We start from the raw sequence: 22,747 nt of genomic DNA, 5'->3' as shown, positions 1-22,747 counted from the left end.
TGTCAGCTATGTATTATTGGCGGTGTCAGAGATAACTTGAGCCATGGCCATTTTGTCCCCTATATGCTGCAGTCAATAGCAACCATGGAATCACATAGTTAGGCAGAGACAGAGGCTACTTCAGTCACCCCATTGTCCCCCTGGTCTGATGGGTTGTCATGGCAGTCAGGGGATTAAAGAAGACCCCTTGATGTGCCATCTTAGTGCACCTACTAGGTCTTGCTAGACACATTAAACTGATGGGAATAATACACTAAAATGCGTATGTACTTGTATTCAGGTGAACACACGGTCAAGTCCACTAGTGAAACTAAAATAAAATATCAAAAAATATTAAAAATAAAAATTTATGTAAAAAATACAAAGAAAAAGTAAATGTGACAAAGCATCAAGACATCCATAATGACCCAAACTCTAAGGCCTCGTTCACACTTCAGTGTTTGGTCAGTGATTTCCATCAGTGATTTGTGAGCCAAAACCAGGTGCAGCTCTAAACATAGAACAGGAGCAGATCTTTCCCTTCTACCTAATGTCTATGGAGGCTCCACTTCTAGTTTTGGCTCACAAATCACTGATGGAAATCACTGACCAAACACTGAAGTGTGAACTAGGCCTAAATGTATCAAGGTATTGAATGATTAGCAATCATTGGAGTCCTGGCTGCATGTGTTCTGGCATAGCTAAACATGTATGTGCCCAAAAACATTTTCTATTAACTCATAACAAGTGACAGACCACTGAAATCAGCCTGCCTGTGACTACACTACGCTGCCCTCGGAGGGGTGTCATCAGAGTGCATTGGGATAGCTTACCAATTACCCATCAGCCACACTTCTGGCTGGGCTACATACAGTAACAATATATCATGTATTAATTGCAGGAGAATGCATAGTTTTAAATGTTTACAAGCACTGAATGCAAAAAAAAATGTGAAAATTACAATGCACAGCAGTTTTTTTATTGAATTAGTGAGACAATCCCAGTTATTACAAGTTACGCCCTATCCACAGGATTGGGAATAACTATCAGATTGTTGGGAGCACGCCTGATCAAGAGAATGGGTGCTTTCATTTTTTTATTATTATTTTTATTCACTTATTTTCTATCACAAATAGCAAGCAGCTCTATTTATTTCAGTGTGGGACCCCCATTCTTGTGATGGTTGGGATTTCCCCGCTGACAAACCGCCCCCTCGAATACCCCTTTAATAATGCTTCCTGCTCAAAAATGAACACTGTTATTTATGTTTCTTTTCTACAGATGGCACTAATCCTTTACAGTGCAGTGATACGTCCTGTAGGGGGTCATGTACTGCAGAAAACGATTGTCTCTGTGTTGACAGCAGTGCCAAATGTATGCCTCTTGCAACTCAATGCCAGACGGGGGACAACACATGCTGTGCAGCGTTGGAAGGCTGGTACTGGGATGACATCTTAGGATGCTGCACAGGTCAGTCCTATTGCTAAACAATAACGTTTAAACCTGAAACTTACTGTATTATTTTTCCAGTAGTTTAATTTTCCTCTTTCTGTTACAGAAACACCACAGTGTAATGATCCTGCTTGTGGCAGTGATGAAAAGTGTACTCCTGCAGGCAATGATGCAACCTGCGTTTGTGATAAATCCATGTATCCAGGCATAAGTAAGGGGTTCTTTTTCATCTTTATTTAATGAACCTATGTATTTTCATGTGTTTGAATACATTTTATCATGTACATTACATATCATAACATTTATTATACCCTAATTTAATTGAAAAGAACCTGGCACCTGTTTTTGCAACTTGAATTGCTCATATTACAAGGGGGCTCAGTTTATGTAATGTAAGACAGCAATAACAGGGGATTCTACAATCCCACTACTACATAAATTACAGTACCTTGAAGTATACTAATAATGCTGCCACACAGCGCCCAAACTGTACCACTGTATTGGGAATAAATAAGGGTTTCTAGGCATTTCCCAAAAAAAGACAATACTGAAGGTACTATAGTAAAAGGGAGCCATGGCACCATCACCTAAGTGCTACAGTTGCTAATTGTCATTGGGTCAGATCGGTGACAAATAGAGAGATATGGTATATATATATAATAATAACATACAGCAGGGTATAATGTGATGACTACAATTACAGCTGAAAAATTAAAGATAGCTAAATGGATTATGTAGAAGGCTAGGTCTCAGTTATTACATTGTATTGTAACTCTCTCTATATCTATGAATATTGATTTGTTCCCTTCTTCCTGAGACTTTGGTGCAACACGACAATATTAGAATTCACGATATTTCTCAAATAATTTGTAGAATATTTGTCATATATTCGCGAATTTGAGAATTTGCTATTATTTTCTTGATTGCGAAAATCGGCAATGTAATATTCGCGTAAAGCGCGCGAAATACAGGCGTGGGTCACTTTTGCTACATTTTCAAAGCTGCTAGAAGTTTCCTGAGACTGGAGAAAATGGTTCGCATGGCAGAACATTAAAAATGGCTTTATAGGCAGATAGAGTGCTCCAATATATTCGCTATTGTGCTAATCGGCACTAATGATGCAAGTATTTTGTCGCAATACGTGAAACTTCACATTTTAGCAGGTCTGACTACATATTACTGATTGGTGCACTACGTATTGTTGTGACATCACAGCACTATGTCTGTAGCATGTATGGACAGCAGAACACTATAGATCAATCTAACCTACACTGACTATCTCCCCCTAACTATCTGTATTATATATATACATATATATATATATATATATATATATATATATAAGCCAACTAACTATCTATCTAATGTAGAGTGGAAAGCACATCAACTGCAAAAAAATACAGAAAATGGCCGCTGGGGAGGTTCTTATATAGTAAGGGGCAGGCAACTTTCCTATTGGTTGCTAGGGATGTTGCTAAGCTGTGACAAAGATATTGCAGCCTTCTCATTGGCCCACAAGCAAGAAGCATGGAGGATCATTGGTTCAGATGAAAAAAAATCTAGAATATTTGAAAATACGAATATACAACACTTTATTCTAAATATTAGCAAATTCTCAAAGTGCCGATATTCACGATTCGAATATTCGTGCCCAACGCTAGTCACCAATAACAGTGACTGAATTTATTGTTTTGCTAGCTAGGGCACCACTTTATGCCTAGGTTCCCTGAGGAACCTGTCTATAGTAGGAGGTAACACATCTTATGTCTTTATACCCGGTTTCCTGAAACCTACATCTTTTGCTTTAAAAACCATAAGAAAGTCGATCAATCAGCTGTATAAGGCCGCCCTATGTTCTCTAACATGAACACAACCAAGTAAAGAAATACCACAGCTAGACCGCATCTCCAAAGATAAAACATAATTTATTGAAACATACTGGTTAAAAACATCAATTAATGGAACAATCCCCACTAGTTGGTAAAATCATGTGCAAAATGCATCCGGCACCACCATCAAATAATCAATGTATAAGATAGTCAAAGATGTAACATGCAAATGCATAAAGTCTATCTAATGATATACTTATCAGAAACACAGTGGAGGCACACGGGAAATAGAGACCCACAGGGGGGAAAGAAAACCCTCATGCGTATCGCTAGAACATGTAGTAGCTTCCTCAGAGGTCCATGTAAATGTGCATTTGCGTTTCAACATTATATATCCTATTGAATCAATTACTTATCAATTGTAGCTTTGGTACACACAGCTGCAATTGTTCCATGAATTTATGTTTTTAACCAGTATGTTTCAAAAAATTATGTTTTATCTTTGAAGGTGCGGCCTAGCTGTGGTATTTCTTTACTTGGTTGTGTTCATGTTCGTTTTTTGATACCAAGGCCTGCACTCCTTTATTATACTTAGGCCCCTTTCACACGAGCGAGTTTTCCGAGCGGGTGCAATGCGTGACGTGAACGCATAGCACCCGCACTGAATCCTGACCCATTCATTTCAATGTGTCTGTGTACATGAGCGTTGTTTTTCACACATCAGTTCTGCGTTGCGTGAAAATCGCAGCATGTTCTATATTCAGCGTTTTTCACGCAGCCCTGGCTCCATAGAAGTGAATGGGGCTGCGTGAAAAACGCATTGAATCCGCAAGCAAGTGCGGGTGCAATGCGTTTCTGGCCTCATGCACACGACAGTATTTTTTCACGGTCCGCAAAACGGGGTTCCGTTGGTCCGTGACCTTTTTTTCGTCCGTGGGTCTTCCTTGATTTTAGGAGGATCCACGGACATGAAAAAAAAGTCGTTTTGGTGTCCGCCTGGCCATGCGCAGCCAAACGGATCCGTCCTGAATTACAATGCAAGTCAATGGGGACGGATCCGTTTGACGTTGACACAATATGGTGCAATTGCAAACGGATCCGTCCCCCATTGACTTTCAATGTAAAGTCTGGAGTCCCTTTTATACCATCGGATCAGAGTTTTCTCCAATCCGATGGTATATTTTAACTTGAAGTGTCCCCATCACATGGGAACGCCTCTATGTTAGAATATACTGTCGGATATGAGTTACATCGTGAAAACTCATATCCGACAGTATATTCTAACACAGAGGCGTTCCCATGGTGATGGGGACGCTTCTAGTTAGAATATACTACAAACTGTGTACTTGACTGCCCCTGCTGCCTGGCAGCACCCGATCTCTTACAGGGGGACGTGATCAGCACAATTAACCCCTCAGGTGCCGCACCTGAAGGGGTTAATTGTGCGTATCATAGCCCCCTGTAAGAGATCAGGGCTGCCAGGCAGCAGGGGGCAGACCCCACTCCCTCCCCAGTTTGAATATCATTTGTGGCCAGTGCGGCCCCCCCTCCCTCCCTCTATTGTATTAATAACATTGGTGGCCAGTGTGCGGCCTCCCCCGGCCCCTCCCTCCCTCTATTGTATTAATACGTTAGTGGCACAGTGTGCAGCCTCCCCCGGCCCCCCCTCCCTCCCTCTATTGTATTAATACGTTGGTGGCCAGTGTGCGGCCTCCCCCGGCCCCCCCTCCCTCCCTCTATTGTAATAAAAACATTTGTGGCCAGTGTGCGCCCCCCCCGGCCCCCCTCCCTCCCTCTATTGTAATAAGAACATTGGTGGCCAGTGTGCGGCCTCCCCTCTCCCCCCCCCCCCCCGATCATTGGTGGCAGCGGAGTTCCGATCGGAGTCCCAGTTTAATCGCTGGGGCTCCGGTCGGTAACCATGGCAACGGGACGGTACTGCAGTCCTGGTTGCCATGCTTACTTAGCAATAGTAGAAGCATCATACTTACCTGCTGGCTGCTGCGATGTCTGTGTCCGGCAGATGTCAAGTGACAGGTCTGTGCAGCGCATTGCTAAATGAACTGTCACTTACCAGTAGGAGGAGCTCCCGGACGGACACAGACATCGCAGCAGCCAGCAGGTAAGTATGATGCTTCTACTATTGCTAAGATTAAACTGGGACTCCGATCGGAACTCCGCTGCCACCAATGATCGGGGGGGGGGGAGAGGGGAGGGCGCACACTGGCCACCAATATTCTTATTACAATAGAGGGAGGGAGGGGGGGCCGGGGGAGGCCGCACACTGGCTACCAACGTATTAATACAATAGAGGGAGGGAGGGGGAGCCGGGGGAGGCCGCACACTGTGCCACCAATGTATTAATACAATAGAGGGAGGGAGGGGGGGCCGCACTGGCCACCAATGAAATTTAAACTGGGGAGGGAGGGGGGTCTGCCCCCTGCTGCCTGGCAGCCCCGTATCTCTTACAGGGGGCTATGATACGCACAATTAATTCAGGTGCAGCACCTGAGGGGTTAATTGTACGGATCACAGCCCCCTGTAAGAGATCGGGTGCTGCCAGGCAGCAGGGGGCAGTCATGTACACAGTTCGTTGTATATTCTAACTAGAAGCGTCCCCATCACTATGGGAACGCCTCTGTGTTAGAATATACTGCCGGATCTGAGTTTTCACAAAGTGAAAACTCTGCTCTGAAAAAGCTTTTATGCAGACGGATCTTCGGATCCGTCTGTATGAAAGTAACCTATGGCCACGGATCACGGACACAGATGCCAATCTTGTGTGCATCCGTGTTCTTTCACGGACCCATTGACTTGAATGGGTCCGTGAACCGTTGTCCGTGAAAAAAATAGGACAGGTCATATTTTTTTGACGGACAGGATACACGGATCACGGTCTCGGCTGCAAAACGGTGCATTTTACGATTTTTCCACGGACCCATTGAAAGTCAATGGGTCCGCGAAAAAAAACTGAAAATGGCACAACGGCCACGGATGCACACAACGGTCGTGTGCATGAGGCCTTTCACTGATGGTTGCTAAGAGACGTTGTTTGTAAACCTTCAGTTTTTTTATCATGCTCTTGAAAAACGCATCAAAACGCATTGCACCCACGCGGAAAAAACTGAACAACTGAACGCAATCGCAGACAAAACTGACTGAACTTGCTTGCAAAATAGTGCGAGTTTCACTGAACGCACCCTGAATGCATCCGGACCTAATCCGTCACGCTCGTGTGAAAGAGGCCTTATAGGTGTGCCCCCTGCTGTTTGTTTCACTATGTTCTCTAAGGCCTCTTTCACACGAGCGTGACGGATTAGGTCCGGATGCATTCAGGGTGCGTTCAGTGAAACTCGCACTATTTTGCAAGCAAGTTCAGTCAGTTTTGTCTGCGATTGCGTTCAGTTGTTCAGTTTTTTCCGCGTGGGTGCAATGCGTTTTGATGCGTTTTTCAAGAGCATGATAAAAAAACTGAAGGTTTACAAACAACATCTCTTAGCAACCATCAATGAAAAACGCATTGCTTCCACACTTGCTTCCGGAGGCAATGCGTTTTTCACGCAGCCCCATTAACTTCTATGGAGCCAGGACTGCGTGAAAAACGCAGAATATAGAACATGCTGCGATTTTCATGCAACGCAGAACTGATGTGTGAAAAAAAATGCTCATGTACACAGACCCATTGAAATGAATGGGTCAGAATTCAGTGCGGGTGCTATGCGTTCACGTCACGCATTGTACCCGCGCAGAATACTCGCTCGTGTGAAAGGGGCCTAACAGTTACCCACCAGCCATTGTAAGCTATGCAATTCATTCGTTCAGTCTCTTTCATGCACTTTAATAGACAGTGGGAAGCTGTTTTGAAGGTGACAGTGAGCGCTCCTACTGAGAACCTGGCACAGTTTGCCCATATGATATTCTAATCCCCGGGACTTGAGTGCTGCATCCCCTTCATTATTTCAGGTCTTAGTGCTGATGTAATATTCTGTGACAATAATTATTTAAGTATTTGTCCAATGTTCACATACACAGTAAAAAAGCATTTTATATTTTTGAACAGGACCTACTGATGTGAAGCCTACAGTGACGTGTATTAGTAGTGAAAATATAATGATAGCTTCTGTCAGTCTGTGCCAAATAGAGGCACTTGGGTACAGCTACGACTCATTGGCCCTCACCAATAAGAGCGATGATTGCACGAGTATATATTCAGAAACTATCAACAATACTCGAGTACAAAGTATTCAAGTTGCACTAAAGATAGGATGGTGTGGAAACACTGTTTTGGTAAGAATTGTATCTTGTTTTTTTAACGTTTACATATTTTATTTTTTTGCTTCATTCTTATTTTCATTCAAATGGTCTGTCTCATCAACCCCACCCCATTTTTCAACTGAAGCTGATCTGAGTCTGAAGTAAAATATTACTAGGTGGCAGAGGTGGATTGGGAACTTAAAGTGGCCCTGGAAAAACCGTTGTAGGCTGAACCAAACTGGCAGCAGTTGTGGCCAATCCAAGTAGCAGTTTTTATTAGTTTTTTATTGATAACATTTTGTTATGTGCCCTTTTGATAATTTTTTAAGGCTACTTTCACACTTGCGGCAGTGTGATCCGGCAGGCAGTTCCGTCGTCGGAACTGCCTGCCGGATCCGCCGATCTGCATGTGACTGAAAGCATTTGTGAGACTGATCCAGAAGCGGATCCGTCTCACAAATGCATTGCAAGGACGGATCCGTCTCTCCGCTTGTCATGCGGACAGATGGATCCGTCTTGTATCTTTTTTCACATTTTTACCAGTCTGCACATGCGCAGGCCAGAAGGACGGATCCGGCATTCCGGTATTTTGAATGCCGGATCCAGCACTAATACATTCCTATGGGAAAAAATGCTGGATCCGGCATTCAGGCAAGTCTTCAGTTTTTTTCGCCGGAGATAAAACCGTAGCAAAATGACTGAACTGAAGACGTCCTGATGCATCCTGAACGGATTATTCTCCATTCAGAATGCATGGGAATATGCCTGATCAGTTCTTTTCCGGTATTGAGCCCCTAGGACGGAACTCTATGCCTGAAAAGAAAAACGCTAGTGTGAAAGTACCCTTAATTTCATGCTATTTGGTAGATGAAACAACAACAAAAAACGTTTTTGTTTTTTTTTCACCATACGGAATAAATATATTTATATTTTAATAGTACAGGCATTTTATGAGCAACAATAACAATGACTTTTTTTATTGTTTATTTTTGTTATTAATATGGTAAAAGGGCTAATATAAATATTGATACTTTTCTTATAGTTTTAATAACTTTTTTTCATTTCTTTTAACTTATTTTAAGTGATCCTAGGGGACTTTAACAGGCAATTGTTTGATTGTTGCTCCCATATACTGTATATGTGTAGCGGAGGTCAGGAAGGGGTTAAAATAAGTCATTCCCCCATATAACCAGGGCTCTGAGCATTATAATATTCATTAAGAATACCCCTGTGTATTTCCCCTTGTATCCAAATTGTCACTGGTGGGTCTCGAATCCTGGACCTTCTCTATCAGAGGCAAAAGACTTACTAGCCGAGCCACAGGCTTCCAGGGGAAGTGGAATTTCTCTAACTAAAAGCCTTTAGTAGTATTCCTGTATAATGCACTGCTATCTACAGATACATCTCTATATACCAGTAAACTGGGATAACAGCAAAAGTCTAATTTATTTAGTAATCACAGAAATGTAATAGTGCTAAATAATTGACAATACACATATTTTAGCTCTCTACATAGATGTATAAAATCAGACAGCTAAAATGTGTTTATTGTTAAAGGGGTTGTCCAGGCTTTTGCTATTGATGACCTATCCTCAGGATATTAAATAATAATAGTTAATAATACTTTAAAGGGATTCTGTCAGCTAGTTTTAGCATATAGAGCTGTTTGTATGTGCTGCTAAATCGCCACTAGCACATCCACAATATGCATTTTCCATAGCTATGAATGCTTTTATGCAAATGAGGCTAGTAAGGAGCCCAAGAGGCTGTAAGGCTGAGTTCACACGAGCGTGACAGATTAGGTCCGGATGCGTTCAGGGTGCGTTCAGTTAAACTCGCACCATTTTGCAAGCAAGTTCAGTCAGTTTTGTCTGCAATTGCGTTTAGTTGTTCAGTTTTTTCCGCGCGGGTGCAATGCGTTTTGATGCGTTTTTCACGCGCGTGATAAAAAACTGAAGGTTTACAAACAACATCTCCTAGCAACCATCAGTGAAAAACGCATCGCACTCGCACTTGCTTGCAGATGCAATGCGTTATTAACGCAGCCCCATTCACTTCTATGGAGCCAGGGCTGCGTGAAAAACGCTGAATATAGAACATGCCGCGATTTTAAGGCTGGTTTCACACGGGCGTTGCGGAAAAATGTGCGGGTGCGTTGCGGAAACACCCGCGATTTTTCCGCGCGAGTGCAAAACATTGTAATGCATTTTGCACTCGAGTGAGAAAAATCGCGCATGTTTGGTACCCAAACCCGAACTTCTTCACAGAAGTTCGGGCTTGGGATTGATGTTCTGAAGATTGTATTATTTTCCCTTATAACATGGTTATAAGGGAAAATAATAGCATTCTGAATACAGAATGCTTAGTATAATAGTGCTGGAAGGGTTAAAAATAATAAAAAAAAGTTAACTCACCTTATCCCCATGATCGTGTAGATCCCGGTCTGTTCTTTAGCTGTGGACTGAATGACCTTTGGTGATGTCAGATCACATGCTCCAATCACATGGTCCATCACCATGGTGATGGAGCATGTGATCTGACATCACCACAGGTCCTTTAGCCACAGCTAAAGAACAGACCGACCGGGAACTAGGCGATCATGGGGATAAGGTGAGTTAACTTTTTTTATTTTTTTTTAACCCTCCCAGCACTATTATACTAAGCATTCTGTAGTCAGAATGCTATTATTTTCCCTTATAACCATGTTATAAGGGAAAATAATACAGTGAATAGACTGTCACCTAGAACCCATGTGTGGAAATCGCACCGCATCCGCACTTGCTTGCGGATGCTTGCGATTTTCACGCAACCCCATTCATTTCTATGGGGCCTGCGTTACGTGAAAAACGCTGAATATAGAACATGCTGCGATTTTCACGCAACGCATAAGTGATGCGTGAAAATCACCGCTCATGTGAACAGCCCCATAGAAATGAATGGGTCAGGATTCAGTGCGGGTGCAATGCGTTCAACTCACGCATCGCACCCGCGCGGAAATCTCGCCCGTGTGAAAGGGGCCTAAAGCATTGCAGAAGTGATGCGGGAAAAAAACCGCTCATGTGCACAGCCCCATTGAAATGAATGGGTCAGGATTCAGTGCGGGTGCAATACGTTCACCTACTGCATTGCACCCGCGCGGAAATCTCGCCCGTGTGAACGCAGCCTTACCAATGTTTCAGGAGCCAAGCCATGCCCACTGTGAAGGAGCCCAGCACCACCCTGCATCCTCCAAATCTCTTCCTTGCTTCCCCGACGTCACACAGTTAGAGCACTGTAATGTCATGCATGTGCGAGTATACCGCATGTAAGCGCCGGCATAGGGTTTCTTCCTCGTGCTGGTATCAGCCTCAGGTAATGAACTGCGCATGCGCTAGCTGTTATGTGCAAGATTATGGCCCTTCAACTGTGTGACGTTGGGGGAGCAAGGAGTGGATTTGGAGGATGCGGCGCGGTGCTGGGCTCCTTCACAGTGGGTGTGCATGGACTCCTGAAATGTTGGTAACAGCCCCTTGAGCTCCTAACTACCCTAATTTGCACACACACACATATATATATATATATATATATATATATATAGTTTTTCTGACTAAATAAAATAATTCATAGCTATAGAAAAATGGAAAATGTATATTGCGGATGTGCTAGTGGCGATCTAGCAACACATGTAAACAGCTCTATATGCTAAAACTAGCTGACAGAATCCCTTTAATAATACTTTGGATAACCCCTTTAATATTTGCACACCATCCGAGCAGTGCACAAGTCTCTTCTCTTTCCCAGTGATGTCAGATCTAATGAAGGCAGAATGAAAATCGGAAGCCAAATTACCAGATTGAAATACTGTATGCTGTAAAGCACAGCTGAAAAAAAGAGAGTACACGTGTAATCGTGTTCTAGTAAACAATACCATACATGTCAAAGCAAATAAGTTATTGTATTTTCTTACATAGACTGATTCCTCAAAAGTCTATATCATGAACACTGCCTATATCTATCAAAATACTGGACCACTCATTACCAAAAATCCAATCGTCTTCAACTTTTCCTGTGGATACAACCTGACTATGAAGACCAGCCTTAACTTCACTCTAAAACCCATCTTAAGGTAAGAAGCTTATTCCGTAGATGGGACACTGTGAATTAACATGCATGCATCTGCTACAGGTATGTGTTATCAAACATAGGATTTTTCTTGTCGGATCCCACCAAACATGATAGGATCTGACAACAATTTAATATCTATGATTATGAACAATGCCAGGTCTCTTTTTTGGAGGACGGATCTCAAAGGTTGGAGTTTAACAAGTCTGAATCTCTGAAATGAGTGACATTAGAGGTGACAGATGAATGAGAGGGTTGATAACCCAAAATTAATATAAACTCTTACAGTTTTTGTAAAAATCCCCATGGGCTTCACCCTCTAGGGACCTTTCTTGTCAGGTTGATAAATTTGCCACATCTTTAAACTGTGTCTTGAGATGTTTCTTCATGTTGCACTCGGACCACCTAGTGGAGTGACATTGGGTAAACATTTTCGCAACAAGTTGCAATTCATCAATGGGTCTAAAACTTGGCTCAAACAGCAAGCCATAGCCGCTTTTCACTCCACTTTTACAAACCAATGTGTGTGGCTCAAATTTCTGGCACAAAGTGGTTTTCATCCACACGATGGGGAGATGCAGCGGCATCAGGAGCGACGCGGGTGTCGGGGAGTGAGGTAAGTACAACTTGTGTGAAGGGCCCAGGCATTTGAGGGGGCATTATAGGGGTTGGATAACCCCTTTAACACATTGATAGGCATAGAGCAAAAGTGCAAAAGAGTAGGTCCCAACCCTCCTGAACATAACTCTAAGAAGGGGCATGATCTGCAGCATGTAGTGTGCTGCAGCATTTTATTTTTACAATAAGCCACAACTCTAACTCTGCCCACGCCCAATCCCGCCTGGTCTCCTTTGTTCCCCATTACAGTATTTTTACCCCCTTAGAATAGTGCTGCCCCTTAGTGCCCACCCTACAACTCTGCTGCCCCCTTAGTATACCAAACAGAGGAAATCCAGTACTGTAGCATGTGCATAAAATCTTCTACTTATTAGATCTTATTAAAAGCATAACATCCAAGTAGTTCATCTTGGCCTATTCGTTTTGGACAGAATCATGCTATCCTTTGTCATGGCATAAAACAAAAACTGACATATACTGGTTTAACAAAGAGAAAAAAGGTAAGATTATCCCCATTTTTGGTTACACGCAATTGGGAGTTAACCCATAATGGTAGGATAGCTTGTTAGGCCATACTAAGTTAACTGACTCAGGTAACATAGTCAATTAGATTATACTGAAACAAAAAACAACCTGTGCACATACAGTATATGCATTACCAATGTATATATAATTTTATACTACACTTGGGGAACATGTTTTTAATAATACATGTCCTTGTGCAGGCTTTGTGGGTCCAATTCCCCCCAGAAGTGGGTCATATCACCTTGATGTTGCTCACAAAAATGACGTGATGCTGCTGATATGCTTCCAGTTGTAATATTGGTGATATCATTCACATGTTCAGATATCAGTTTGCATAATGATCGTGTAGTGGGCCCAACGCAGAAGTGTAGCTATAGGGGAAGCTGGAGAAGCGGCTACTTTGGGGCCTGAACTCCAAAGGATCCCACCAGGGAGGACTAAAAGATTTTATTGTCAGGGCCCCCTCAACAGTATCCTACAATGACATGATATACAGAGACACTGTAGGAAACAGATGAAGCAGCTGCCAGGCCTGGTCTGAGTGATCTTGACTAGCCACAGGAGTGGGTGTTGCATCGTTGGAGCGGGTTGTGAAGTAATTGATGTGGCAGAGTCTGAAGAGAGGCTTGGGGAAACCATATTCCCTATAGTGACTGCCCTCCTGGGTTTAAAGCAAATGCCCAATGATAAATAGGAAGGTATCTCTTAAGTGTAAAGGCATTCTCTAGGACTTTTTGATGCTGCTATTCTGTATATTCTGTCTATAGTAGCTTTGGTATAACCTTGTTTTAATAGCTGCCACCTTACTGTCCCCCTTACAATAGTAAAAAACATACTCACCTATTTCTCTCCTATGAAGAACATAGAACATAGTCTGCCCACCTGTATGCTTTTCTACTAAGCACAGCAGGCATTATACCAGCCTGCTGGGGAGTGCACAGACTGGTAAATGGTAAATAAGGGAGTTGACGGCCCCCTGCTTCACCACTGCATTCAGCTGTATCTGCATGTTGAGGACAAAGATACAGTCCCTCCCGAGACAGACAGCAATTAGGCACTGTACTGCGCTACTATTATCTCTATATTCTACTACTGTGCTATATGTGGATGTGGCGCTTGTTCCTAGTGCCATGTCGGCACATGTGTATATCATATAGCATTTTAATCACAGATAGTACCTCTTCCAGCACACCTCAAAAGGAATACAGACCACATAGCAGACCCCCTAAATATAGAGACAGACCGAAGACCAGACCTCTCTTCATACAGATGCCAGGCCAGACTTCTCTTTTCAGATCCTAGATCAGACCCAATAAATAATACAGACTCCAGAGCAGACCACCTAAATAAAACAGACCCCACACCAACCCTCCTAAAACTACAGACTCCAGAACAGACTTTTTAACTAGTACAGACCCCTCGTGTCTCTGTCCATGGTACAATAGTATAAATATGTGGCAAACAGAATAAGTTTTGCAATTTAAAGGTAATTTTATTTAGTGTACCTTAATGAAAAATAATACGTAACTTTTAAATTTCTCCTGTTAAAATAAGTGAGACAGTGTTAATAAGAATCTTCTGTACTCACTACTGTACGCATTTCTTTTGTTAATGGAGGGGGCGGTGGGGGTAACTTAGCAAGGTATAGTTTACTTGGAGTGCTCTCTGATCTCTGCTCAAATCAGCCAAGTTTTACTGACCTCGCCATCTAGTCTAGAGCGGGGAAAGACTAACAGGCTATAGTCGGAGCACTCGCCCTGAGAAGAGCGACCCCCAGCCGCTGGAACCTCGGGCCTGATCTAGTAGTCTCTCACCTCTCTTCTACCTACAAGCACCATCCAACGCATATCGCCATGATTAAATGGCGCATCAGGGAACGATTTGTGCTGTGCAGAGCGTCTGGGCAGTGGCCACTGCCTTTTCAAACACAGAAGCACTGCCACTGCACAGATGCAGATACAGAGAATTCTTATTAATACTGTATCACAAGAGAAAAATAAAAGTTACGTATTATTTTTCATTAAGGTACACTCAGTTCAGTATAAGTTTAAATTGTCGAGACCACTGAGTAATTAGAGAGTTGGTCGGGTACGACCACCTATCTCACATTGTGTCTTATAATTTTATTTAGTGATTTTCACCTTATTTGCTTCATGATTCAGTTTATAGGAAATGAAATGCTGCGTAACCACTATCCATATATGAGCCGGATGTTTCAGTCCATAGGGACCTTCTTCAGTGGCTTGGAGTGTGGTCAGAGATAAAGGGATATCTGGATCGCGAAACGTCCGGCTCATATATGGATAGTGGTTATGCAGCATTTAATTTCCTATAACCTCTATCATGAACCTCTTATTGTGAAAATCACTAAATAAAATTACCTTTAAATTGCAAAGAATATTCTGTATGCCGCATATTTATACTATTGTTGGATGACCGACAGGTCTTTGCTGGCACCGGGAAGAGTAAAACAGTGTGCGGTACTCCATTCTCTAATATTCTGCCCATGGTACAGTCCTGTGTTCCGTTCTTTTCTGCAGCCTGCTGCATGAGCTTGGGGGCCTCTCTCCTGTGATGCCACTGCCGCTTTGTGGGCACTCACTGCAGGATGTAGCAGAACGGCAGTAATTTACTGAACAGGAAGAAGCTGCAATATGATTAGGCGAGAAAACCTACAGTGAAGGAGGAGGCAGGACTCGGGGGCAGAGACTCAGAACACAAAAGGGTCCTCCTGATGATATGCCAGCTATGGGACCACATAATATACTGGGTAGCTGCGTGCTGGCTTTGGACAGCAGCAGAAGTCAGCAGCATTATGAGGGCTAGTCAACAGCGTAGTGTGCCATGTTATGTGACTGCATGTTAATCATGTGACACAACAGAAGGGACCCAATTGTTAAAGAGGCCCCGACACAAGTGCCTAACAGTGCACCAAATGTATCATACCACGTATGCCACAAGTTTGGCACATCTATAGACTTACCTTTACAGAATTAGTAAGTCTGCCCCTATGTCCCAAATCTAAATGACACACAGCTAAAAAGTATAAAATTATTTCTTTGTGAAAATCACTTTTTGTAATTGACTTTTTTTATTTTTTTTATAGCACAATTATTTTACCCTCACCCAACCCTGGAACTGGAAACTTCATTGTGACTATGGCTGCTTATTCAAATGACGCGTTTAATGTCCCAATACAGGAGGGTGATGAAATATTAGTTGAATCGTACATCTATTTGGGATTGTTTGCAAATTCGGATGCAGATGCCTTTGCTTTAAGGGTAGAGAACTGCATTGCTACTCCTAACAATAACTCGGGTGACTCCACTAATGTACAGTTTGTAAGAGGAGGGTAAGTCAATTTATTCTCAGCATTTATTTATTCATTTAATTGGTAGACATATGAAATAATGTCATGGTGCATATCTATATACTGAACATGTGTGTTAAAAGCTTGTCTATATAGAGTATTCCAGGCCCAGAACATGCTAACATTAAAATGACATGAATCTTTTCTGCTGATACTGAACTATATCTGTGTATAATCAATATAGATCATTTCATTTATTATATTGTCTTCTGTTCGGCATTAACAGATGTGCAGTAAGTGATGAGATCTCAACCACAGTCATAGAGAATGGAAATTCTTCTGAGGCCAGAATTCGAACCAGTGCATTTCTATTTCAAGGATTTACTGACCTGTATATATTTTGTGATGTGAAAATATGTGACAAAAAAACTAAATGTGATGGGGTAAGTAAGAAGACATCTAATTATAAAGCAAGCCTGTCATGATTAACATGCTCCACCACCTATGGCCGCATGATTTTGAGTAGCAGGAGCTGAACAGAGTTATGGGCATCAACTTGGCAAATGAGGTTCAATGTGGACAAATGTAAAGTAATTAAATAACAAAAAAGTGAACAAAAAGTAACACATATCACAAATGTCCATTAAAGGAAGTGGTGAGGCAAAGGGAAAGTGTGTGTAGAACAATATTTCTAAACATCGTCATAAGCCTCGATGTTATTTAGAATCTAAAGACATCTAAACCTTTTTTGAAGCCATCTACTGTATTTCCTGTGACCAGCTTCTGCAGCAGGCTATTCCGGAGATTCACAGATCTTACTGTAAAGAATGCTTGTCGCCTCTAATGACTGAATCTTTTTTTTCTCCAGTCGTAGGGAGTGGCCCCTTGTTTTTTAAGGGGGTTTAGCACAGAATAGCTTAAAAGCAAAGTGGTAAAGCAGTCTTTTTTTATTTGACCCTACAATGTAATTTTTTTGTGTTTTCCAATACATAACATAAACGAAAAATGGAAAATTGCTGTATCAAGGGGTTAATACATACGGTGATACTAATTCTTGACCACTAATCTGTTGGCAAGTTCATCATTGCATAGCTCTCTTCAAGAATCACGTAATATTCTTACATGGACAAATTTGGACTAATTTCAACACGCTCTCTTTTTTTTGCCCACAGTGTAACAATCAACGTGCACTCAGAGATAGTACCTCACAGCTGTCAATAAGACTGAACATACAAGGTAAATCTGATTGTTAAAGCATAGTGGATAGACAAGTATTTGCAATGAGCTTACGGGTTACAGCGTCTGGGGTATCCCTCGCCCCTTAGGAGGTTTCCACGACATATGTCCCTCTTATAGAGCAAGTAAACGTGACGCCAGCTGCGGTTAAGCAGCGGAAGCTCAAGGCTCCCCTTGTAGATGGTAATGTTGGTACCCAGAGGTAGGATTGCCAGAGTGGTGCAGGGTGGCCTACAGTCTCTGTAGATGTTATGTACACCTGTCACGGTGTTCCTACCTGGATATCCGTGGATCCCAGACATGATGTGGTCCGAAGCAGTGCAAAAGTGGTAGGTGAACTTGGATGGTGGACGAGTAGAATAAATGGAGTCCAGACTTTGGAGTAACGTTGAACAGTTGCTTTTACTTGGCATAAATTGGTAATCCAAACAGCTTCCAAACAGTATCTTGGTTATCAGAAGGTATTGGCCGAACTTTGGCAGGCAAATACTTCTTCTGCAGCTATATCAGCTCTGCTATGCGGTAGCTGAATAAATAGGAAACTCTTCCTCTTCTGCTGGAACTTAAGTTAGCTGTCGTTTGTAGTCTATCTTATAATCCTAGGAACTTCTTGTCCTGGCTCTAGAATACCTCAAGCTTCAGCTCATCATGGATGTGCACAACCTCCAGTGATAAGGTTGGCATAGGCCTAGCAGAACCTGTCCACACAGGACCAGGCCTGCTGCCTTCCACTTACAGGGGCTATGCTAGACTCCCTCACTAACTAACTAAACTCCTCCCTTTAGCTACAGAGAGCTGGGAGGAACCAGAAGGTTCCTCTCCAGGGAAGCTAATACTGCCAGTGTTGTCGCCGCCATCTGCTGGTGGACCAGGTTATGACACTTGAACACAATAATTTCAGGAATAAATATGCACATTATCAGTCTATGACACAAAATACAACTGATATTATGCATTAGCACATGGAAATGAAAGCAAGGTGTCAAAAGAAGAAGTAATGGCACTCCGGGTCATTACATATTCACTTGAACAGTGATGTACTACTTCTCAGAGGGAGATGCTGACATGACAGCTGCAGAACACATAGGCTTCTGGGTGGTTGTAAAGTAAACATCAACTTTTCTTCTAAAGGGTTTTCCGGGAATAGAATATTGATGATATTCACGCACCGCCACTGCTCAGCTGTTTGAAGAGGCCGTAGCACTCCAATGAGTACTGCAGCCTTCTCACAGCAGATCAAGTACAGTGCTGTTCGTGGTATAGCAGCTGTTTGTATTGCAACCAAGGACTAGTCATTTAACCATGAACTGACCATTGACCTACATAGAAAGAGCCACAGTGTTCACCAGAGTACTGCGGTCTTTTTAAACAGCTAATAGGGTGCCAAGAGTGGGAACCTCACAGATATTGTGAATAGCATAATAAACAGGAAATAGAAGAGTTGTTACCAAGTACATTAAATCATCTTACATGACAAGGGTATGGTTTATCCAGATCAAGAAATAACACAAACAGTGCTAATTCATAGTAGTCAGTTTATGGGATACAAGATAAAAGCTTATTTAATACCATTGCCAGGCTACCCCTACATACAGGGTAATACAGCGACACATACCTCTTACATCCAGTGACGTCTCTTTCATGTAGATGTTCTCTTTCCTCATCTTCTCCTTTCAGACCTTCAAACCAGACCACCATTTTTCAGTGATTTCTCGTCTGCAGTTTGACAAACAAAATCTTAGTTTACTACTTTTCCATCATCCTCCCATCTTCTGGACAAATCATCCTACCACCCCAATACTGTGCTGCTGTGCTCCCCAATACTATACTGCAGAAACAGATAAACCCCCTGATAATACTAGTACCATGCTGATACAGATAGTGCCCTTCAATAATTATTGGCACACAGTGCCTTAAAATAACTGCGCCCAGCAAATAGTGCCCCTGACACTAATAGTGTAAACATAACGTCCCCCAAAAATAATTGTGGTAAGATGATACTGTGCCAAGGTGCCCTCACAGTAATAGTGCTCCCAAAAGTCCCACCAATTGGAATAATTTCCTGCTAGAGCACACATGGTAGTAATAGTGCTCCTACAGTGCCCCCAACATATCCACACTGTGCCCCAGAAGTAATAATGCTCCCATAGTGCCCATACTAGTAATCATGATTCCCATAGACCCCCAGTAGTAATAAAGCCCATCACAATGCCCCCCAGTAGTAATAATTCCCCTTATAATGTGCCAGTGCAAAAAATACCCCCCTTTAATGCACCCAGTTGAGCTAATGCCCCCATGGTGCCCCCATAATGTGCCAGTATAAAATACCCCTATATAGTGCCCCCAGTAGATGCCCTCAGTGTCCCCATAATTTGCAAGTAATAATTTGCCCCCATAGTGCTCCTCTCCCCCTTCTTCCCAGTGCCCCCATAATGTACCAATATGAAATGCCCCATATATAGTGCCCCAGTAGATGCCCCCAGTATCCCCATTACGTTTAAAATATCCCTTCTTAGTGCCCCCCATAGATGAGCCCAAAGTAGTCCTCTCTCCCCTACCCCATAGTACCCAACATAATGTGCCCCAGTATAAAATACCCCTATACAGAGCCCCCCATATAAAATACCCCTTCTTTGTCGCCTCAGTAGAAGCCCCCATAGTGTTCCTTTCTCCCCTTCCCCATATAAAATACCCCTTCTTTGTGGCTTTAGTAGATGCCCCCATAGTGCCCCCAATAATGTGCCAGTAAGAAGTGCCCCAATAGTGCCACCCAATAATGTGCCAGTAAAAAGTGCCACCAATAATGTCCCAGTAAGAAGTGCCCCCATAGATGCCCCGACAGTGCCCCCCAATAATGTGCCAGTAAGATGTGCCCTCATAGATGCCCCTCAATAATGTGCCAGTAACAAGTGCCCCCATAGATTTCCCCCAATCATGTGCAAGTAACAGGTACCCCCATAGATGCCCACCAATCATGTGCCAGTAACAAGTACCCCCATAGATGCCCACCAATCATGTGCCAATAACAAGTTCCCCCATAGATGCCCCCAATCATGTGCCAGTAACAAGTGCCCCATAGATGCCCCCCAATCATGTGCCAGTGTAAAGTGCCCCCATAGATGCCCTCCAACCATGTGCGAGTAACAGGTGCCCCCATAGATGCCCCCCAATCATGTGCCAGTAACAGGTGCCCCCCAATCATGTGCCAGTAACAGGTGCCCCCATAGATGCCCCCAATCATGTGCCAGTAGTAGTACCATATAAAAAAAAAAACACTTATACTTACCTCCATCAGGCTGGCAGAGATGCGATGCAGGCTTCTTCCGGCCTGTGTCCTGCGCTGTACGGCTCAGGCGGCACAATGGCGTAATCGCGCTGCCTGCACTGGCCTCTGATAGGCTGCAGGCCTAGTGTCTGCAGCCTATCAGAGGAACGGGGAAGGGAGACGCCTCTCCCTCCCATCCCCTGCCCTGCCGCAGCACTTCCATCTATATCGCTGTCCTGACAAACCAAGCACTGCTACATGTGTAGAACTCAGCACTATGTGTAAAGAACTGAATACCACTACATTTGACTTAGGCCTCTCGTATAGTGTATTACTGTAGTGCAGCGGTGGCATTAAGCACACAGCGTCATAGCAACCAATGACACTGTGCGCTCCTGCTCTCAACAGGAGGCTCTTGGCCGCGGAACATGGCCGTGTGCATGAGGCCTAACTCAGGTCTGCTACATCTCAGCTCTCCTACATTACATTTGACAAGCTCAGCTGACAAACTCATTTGACAAAGTCCACTCTACTACATCTCTGCAACACAATTTCCTACATTGGAACAACTGGGTGTACTACAGGTGACGCATTTAGCTCTACTACTCTGAAAACAAACCTCCATCACATTTGAAGGCTTGTGCCTTTGATCTTTGTCAGCTTCAAACATGGGCAAGGCTTACTTGTATGTGGTTGTCCAGGGGGAGGGGGCTTTATGGTCCGAAGTGGGTCAGGGCTCTGGTGTTTACACGCTGCCTGCACTGATAGCAGGAGCCGGCCGACAGCCAGGTGCAGAGGGCACTACAGTGGATAAGGGAGATGCTGGAGTGGTGAGGATCGCACATGCTCGACCCCTCACAGGAGCCTGCAGCAGCCAGGTACAGGGAGAGAGGGGGCGGGCACAGAGCCTGTACACCAGACGTCACCACCGGAGCCTTGTGGATGACGTCACTGGTTACCTGTATCGGCCCCGCAGAAGGTACTATAGAAATAAAATGTAAATTACAAAAGTATTATTAGATAGGTTATAAGTCACATGGGCATATATTTATATGACTCGGACAACCCCTTTAAGCATTTCTGGTATATAATGTTTTTTTTCTCCTATTTCTTTTTCAGATGCTGATTATAGCAACAGCTCTGGAGATCACGCAGGTAAAATCAAATTATGAGACACAAAATGATAGCTGTTTTCTTACAGTTCATGATAAGTGGTTTCCAGCATCCATAGGGTAAAACCATTTAGGTTCATTGTAAGACTCAATTAAGATCCAGTTGTGAATAAGAACAGCTTATGCATTTCAAGAAATCCTGTTGCCTTCTTATGTGTTTTGTTGTATCTTCTTATAACGATACCATGATTAGTGCAGCTTGTCAGAACATCAAACAGCATACTGATAGGTAGTTGGACATAGGAGAACCGACAGATACAAGGATTAACTTGGGTAGCATCAAGTGCAGTATAAAGCTGGCCATACTTGTTAGATGTTGGTTGGCTGAACTGCTGATTATGGTGGGACCGGCCAAACATCTAATGTACATGGGGATACCTGACTCTCCCCCAACATCTGGTGGAATTCAACATGCCTGATCCTATCATCAGCCTTCTCCGCATGTATTTGTATGGAGGGGGAGTTGCGAGAGATAGCTGTTATTGGCTTCTAAAATGTTTGGACAGCTAAACTATAGGAGGTGCATAGGATCTGGTCACAGCCACATCCTGTTGCCTGAGACGGTCCCTATGTTTCAGATCAGGAGACCATTAAATATCACCTCATAGCTCAGAGATTCTTCATTAGGGCCCAGAGCCTTCATGTTATCCCTCTAAACAAATGCATTGGTCAGTAGCACTATATTCCTTTCTTAGTATCGGTACTGGCGGTACTGTATGATTTATGGGTGGGGGGCTGGGTTTTGGATGACAACAGTCCTCAGCAGTGCAGATACTGTGCATAACATAATGATGGACAAGTGATCCGAATTTTGTTTCCTGTATTAGTGAAGACCAGATCATTTTATACAGTTTATAACATTATAAATGTAAAACTTCCATATACCATTGTGTCTGATATTAAACAATCCCTTGTATATCTTTTTCTGTCTAGTTGCATCTTGGGCTATGTTGGCTGCCACCTTGCTTGGATTGTTGTCTGTGAAGTCCTTCTAACCAGATCCCAC

This window comes from Bufo gargarizans, chromosome 3 (genome assembly GCF_014858855.1).
Source record: "Bufo gargarizans isolate SCDJY-AF-19 chromosome 3, ASM1485885v1, whole genome shotgun sequence".
In the NCBI taxonomy this organism is placed as follows: Eukaryota; Metazoa; Chordata; class Amphibia; order Anura; family Bufonidae; genus Bufo; species Bufo gargarizans.
Note: the sequence above shows the minus strand (reverse complement) of the source record.